The 6,259-nt window shown below is 38.6% G+C and overlaps 1 non-coding gene across 1 annotated transcript; it reads left to right on the top strand.

Annotated features, from left to right (window-relative positions):
* Window positions 1-1,856: 1,856 nt before the first annotated feature.
* On the top strand, window positions 1,857-1,963 carry LOC118146497 (U6 spliceosomal RNA). Its single transcript, XR_004732357.1, has one exon. It is a non-coding gene; the product is annotated as a U6 spliceosomal RNA (small nuclear RNA).
* Window positions 1,964-6,259: the final 4,296 nt, after the last annotated feature.

The following is a 6,259-nucleotide window of genomic DNA, read 5'->3' as shown; positions in this document are numbered from 1 at the left end:
AACAAGAGTGAAATTCCATCTCAAAAATAAAAGAAAAGAAAGAGCAATGTTCAGAAAATAACAAATATTTCAGTTCACTGAAGTGATAAGCCACATTGAGGTAAAAGATAAAAGAATAAAGTTAACAGCAAAGGCAGAGATCCAGCTTACAAACTGGATTAAATAAACTCTCCCACTAAAAAGAATTATCAATATAGTCCTCCCTTGGTATCTGTGGAGGTTTGGTTCTAGGACCTCCTAAGGACACCAGAATCTGCAGAGGCTCAAGTCACTGAAACAAAGTGGTGTATGGTTGCACATAACCTCTGTACATTTTCCTACACACTTTAAGTCATCTCTAGACTACATATAAAACCCAGACAATGTAAATATAAACACTTGTTATACTATGTTTTTTGGGAGGAAAATGGCAGGGGGAAAAAGTCTGTACATGTCCAATACAAATGCAATATTTTAAAAACATTTTTAATACACAGTAGGTTGAATCCATGGATGTGGACCTGTGGATGGATATGGAGAGCCAACTACACATATACACATACATACATGTGTGATACATATGGTTATATGTTTGCATTGAAGAACAACCAACTCAAACAGTACCTGAGGGGCCATTATATGAAAGATCAGGAAAATACACAGGTGAGCAACACATTACTCTTGACTTTTTTCTGAGGGCATTTTACACTATGCATGGCAGAGAATATATCTCTAAGTACTGAATACCAATTTCAGTTGATTTAATAATCTTAAGTGTCAGAGATCAAATTCCAGGACCACCAGATGGCAGAACTATAAGAGACAAACTCGTGGAAGAGAGAAAATCACATAGAAGTCCCCAAATCTCCATACAAATATTCTCATTTGTATTCTCAGTGAGTATCCCCAAAATTCTTCATGCACTGGGAAAACTCCACGGAACACACACAAAATATAATCTAAGAAGCAGAGATAGGAGCAGTCATTCAGTGCTGGGGAGATAAAAATTGGAATTCAAACATGGCCAAGAAGGGCCTTAATAAAACCCTGGGATTTCTTTGATATCCCCAAAAGCCTTAGCTTTAGAAGTTAGGACCATTCTCTAGAATTAAACACAAAACTGAAATAGATCAAGAAAACCTAGAACCATTCTTGGGAGAATAAAGCTTACTTCCTGCAACATGACCTGCCTGACAAAATTCAAGCATCTTTGCAGGAAGAAAGCATCATCAAGATTCCCAACTTCATTTCATTTGTAAGTCCATCATCCAATCAATACATTATAATATATAGCAAACACAAAGACTAGGTGCCACCCACCAAATAAATGGAAAAAAAAAGGAAAATTCCAAACAACAATTAGACTTGCCCGACAGGAACTTTAAAATAATTATAATTAATATAGTCAAAAAATAGTGAAAAGGAGGGAAATTCTCAACAAAGACTTAATACATGAAAATGTGTCAAACAAAAATTTTAGAAATGAAAAATTCAATCACTAAAATTAAGTATTTGGTATATATAATGTCAGATTTGAAATAGCAGAAAGCCTGTATAAAATATCTAAATTTAAGGCAGAGACCAAAAATGATAGAAAATAGAATAAAAGAAAACTATAAAAAACTCATGAAATATGTCGAAAAGATATACAAGGCATGAAGTAAGACATTTCAAAAGAAAAAAAATTGAAGAAATGCTAACCATTTTTAACTGTCAAGATTCAATCATATTTAAGAATCCCAAGGGGGAAAATTTACAAAGAAAGCTTCAAGTAAGCAAATGACATGTAAACAATTTAAAAGACAGTGAAAATGCTAAGAGCATTCAGATGCAGGGGGAGTAGAGTAGGGGATGTATTACCTTCCAAAAAAAAACCAATAATAACCTCGGCAGCACATATACTAAAATTGGAACGATACAGAGAAGATTAGCATGGCCCCTGCACAAGGATGACATGCAAATTCATAAAGCATCCCATATATCCTTAAAAAAAGAAAAAAGAATAATAACCTTCGAGCTGATTTAATTATATGAGTAATTAAAAACAAAAAGCAAAGTGAAGGATGTATGTAAAGTGCCAAAAGAAGAGAAAAAAAAATGTCCCATTCTAGAATTTATTCCTGGGAGAATATGTCCTACAATGTACAGCCATGTACAGGTATTTTCACATTAACTAATCCAGAAGAATCTATTGCCCATATATTTGCCTAAAAAGCGTAGTAAAAGCTGAAGAATAATTATCCCAGCTGTAAGTACAAAACTACAGCAAAGCATGAAAGGCACGGGAAAGTGTAAAAGTCACAGGTTAGCTTCCTAAGATGCGTACAGAAAGTACACAGGGAGTTATTGTCAAAATCAACCCCTTTGGGAATTAAAGGAAGCCGGATGGGCATGGGAGTAAATACGGCTGCTGTACAGTGACAACAAAGGTCTCCACTGATCCTCCAAGCCATTCTGCCTCTTATGTCCCACTCACTGATGAGGCCTGCCCCATCTGGGACAAATGGCTCTCTTCAGCCAAGTGCAAATGCTAAGAAGAGCAACCAGGGTTTGAGTTATCAGCTATTCACCTACAGGCAGCTGAGACAATGGTTGTGCTAGTCCCAAAGGGATTCGGTGTGAGCAATGCCACACTGTGTCTGCTACAATCCGCCTCTTGGGGGCACTTTGATCTACTTATGTTAGTTCTGGGAGGAGATTTTTCAGGATTCAGGCAGGCTTTTTTTTTTTTTTTTTTTTTTACCTGGATGAAATGTATAAGGAGATGTGTGATAGTAATTAGAATCCTCACTACCACAGCTGGTTTCTAGGCGTAAACAGATACTTATTTTCTTTTTCTACCATCGATTTTATATTCCCTCTATCCTGGGGCCTCTGCTGATACAAGTGAACTTCCGGGTGGAGGAACACAGACCTTCTTTCCCAGTTAAGTTAGCAGGCCGGCCGGGCGCGGTGGCTCACGCCTGGAATCCCAGCACTTTGGGAGGCCAAGGCGGGTGGATCACGAGGTCAAGAGATCGAGACCATCCTGGTCAACATGGTGAAACCCCGTCTCTACTAAAAATACAAAAAAAAAAAAAAAAAAAAAAATTACATGGTGGCCCGTGCCTGTAATCCCAGCTACTCGGGAGGCTGAGGCAGGAGAATTGCCTGAACCCAGGAGGCGGAGGTTGCGGTGAGCCGAGATCACGCCATAGCACCCCAGCCTGGGTAACAAGAGTGAAACTCTGTCTCAAAAAAAAAAAAAAAAATGTTAGCAGGCCTTTCTCTGGATGAAGTTGCTGCTTTTGTTCATTTGCCACCAATGCTGGCCAAGAGACTTCCATGCAGATCGTTTAGGAGCCAAACATATGCTTCACTGAGTCCTTTTATAACGGGGTAGCCTTAGATCTTCCTAGTGATCAGAGCCCAAGGCCCCTTTCATCATCTGGTAATTTGAGGCACTAAAAATGTTTGGGTGACAGTTATAGTTTGTAATTTAGTCGCGCCTGGCTGTCTGGAAGTCAAGACCTATGAACTTAACAGAACTCCGAAGAGGTTTTTCTCAGCAGAAGCTTGGCCATAAACAGAGACTCCACCCATCTGTGCTTACACCCCTCATCTACTACATGATAATGGAGGTACCTGCACCAGCTTCCTCCCAGGAAGGAAATAACCAAGCTTTCTTGTTCCTCTCATCTAAACGTGAACATTAGAAAGAACTATAAAACTCCAGGCAGGAAACTGTGGCACTTTGCAGTACTTGGCCAAATGCCATTATTAGTTACCTCCTCTGACCTAAAGAGCTGCACACGAGGGACTGATAGATGTGAGATGTTTGCGGCAAGAGTCTGCCTTCCCTTCAAGGTTTCGCTTCTTCTTGATGTTGCCAGGTTCCAGCTTAGCTCCCACGACATGATCTGCTATTTACCGACGTGCGTCGTGACTAAAGTAAAAAGAAAATCAATAAGCTGTCTGTCCCGAGTCTGATGCTGATGATATTTGCCTCTGGTTCACCCACCTCCTCCACACCATCCGCTCCGGCAGACTCGCTGCCGGCTCCTATAACATCCTCACCATCCTTCTTGGTGTGCGGTAAGGAAAGCCCCAGAATTGCCTGTTTTCCTCTGATCACTGTGCATTCTCATCCTCCCCAGATTTTGTATCTAGCGTATTAATGGAAACAGTTGGAATCACTGCAAAAGGAGAGACTTGGGAATTTGGCAAGCTAAGCCTCTAGTCTTCCAACGTGACTTTGAGCAAGGCATCTTATACTTCGTCAAACAGGAAGGAGTTTGAATTGAAATATTTTCACTTTGCCTCTAGCTAACTAGTTTTGTGATTCCATGATCAAAGATATTTCAGAGATTTTTCACATGCCAAAGATTTTTCAAGAAGAAATAGGTGTTTTATATAACCTTGAAACATTGTAAGAATGAAATAGGCCTGGTTCATTGCCACTGCTTCTGTCACAGGGCATCTATTGGATCATATCTAATTATGAATGAACTTGAGTACATTTAGTCAGATAATTTGTATGGTATTGAATGAGAGTAATGTGGAATCGAATATAGGGTAACACATTACAAGTGAGTGGCCCTAATTAACCCTCAGTTTCTTTATCTATAAATTTAGGATATCACGGGCCTCTCAAGGTTTCCATAAAGAAAACATGAGACAATAGGTACAAATCACTTAGCATGGTGCCTAAGTACATTAGCTGTTTAACATACCTTGCAGCACTCTGTGGGTTTTTAACGTAATCATGATTTCAAGGGCAGTAATTATGTGAGTAACAGGTAATATTCATGTTTACAAGAGTATGAAGAATATTTCTTGCTTCCCTTTGACTAATAAGCTCTCATAAACAGGACTATGAAAAATATTGAGTTGTAAACCCCCAGCCTTTCTAAACATACAATTAAAAAACGAGATAGGTAGTGTTTGAAGCCATCAATACCATAAAAGCATTGTAAAGGATGGGGGAATTGAATCTAAAATGTATGTATCTTTATGGAAATGTGCTCTACAGCCCAAGAAGCTTGGACAACACTGTCAAGGCCTCTACCTTGTGCCCTTCACACTCACAACACCCCTTCGAAGTGGCAGTTAATACTAAACTCATTTCCATTAAGATAGTCTGTGCTAATTTTTAAACTTTTTATGATATATAAAAAAGCTGCATTTTTTTGTTGTTGTTGAGACAGAGTCTTGCTCTGTCACCCAGGCTGGAGTGCAGTGGCTCAATCTCAGCTCACTGCAACCTCCACCTCCCAAGTTCAAGTGATTCTCTTGCCTCAGCCTCTCAAGTGGCCGGGATGATAGGTGTGTATGTACCACCATGCCTGGCTAATTTTTCAATTTTTTCTTTTTTTTTAGTAGAGATGGGGTTTCACCATGTTGGCCAGACTGGTCTCGAATTCTGGACCTCAGGTGACCCGCCCACCTCAGCTTCCCAATTATCAGCAGCCCACCTCAACCTCCCAGTAATCCCCTCAGCTGGGATTACAGGCAGGAGCCACTGCACCTGGCCTAAAGCTAAATCTTACGAAGTCTACTTCATCAATTTGTTTTTCTTTTGTGGTTCTTCCTTTTTAGGGCCTATTGAGGAAAATTGTGATGCCTTAATGATCATAAAGATTTTCTCCTATTATTGTCTAATATTGTATGGTGTCAGTTTAGTTATGTGATCCGTTTGAGTAAACTTTTTTATATAGTGTAAGAATCAAGGTTATGTTTTTTCCAAATGGATAACCAGTTGTTCCACCTTCATTGCTTGAGAAGGTTATTCTTTCATAAATTATCCTGACACTTTTACTGTAAATCACTTGAATACACATACATACACACATGCACCCACATACACACACACACACACACACACACACACACAATTCCTCTGATCCGACTGTTCTATTCCTTTTATTTCTCTATATATTTTTAATGGAAGTAGGATATTGTCATATCTACTCTAAATTTATAGCAATACTGAAATCAGGTGTTGTGTTTTTCCAACTTACTCTTTTCAAAATTATCTTGAATATTTTTATATGCTTTATACTTTAAAAATATTAATATCAGTTTGTATCTAGTTTTACAAGTACTACCTGGATTTTGACAGGGTTTGTATTGAATACGTAGATACATTTGGACAGGACTGACATTTTAATCGGATTAAGTCTTCAGTCCATGACTATGGCATATATCTCCATTTAGTTACATATTTTAACATTTCTTGTAGAAATGTGAGTTTTAGTTGTTAGTAATTTTTGGTCTTCTGGCCATGCAATATTTTATTCTA

Source organism: Callithrix jacchus, chromosome 12 (genome assembly GCF_049354715.1).
Source record: "Callithrix jacchus isolate 240 chromosome 12, calJac240_pri, whole genome shotgun sequence".
Classification (NCBI taxonomy): domain Eukaryota; kingdom Metazoa; phylum Chordata; class Mammalia; order Primates; family Cebidae; genus Callithrix; species Callithrix jacchus.
Note: the sequence above shows the minus strand (reverse complement) of the source record. Positions and strands in the feature narration are given on the sequence as shown.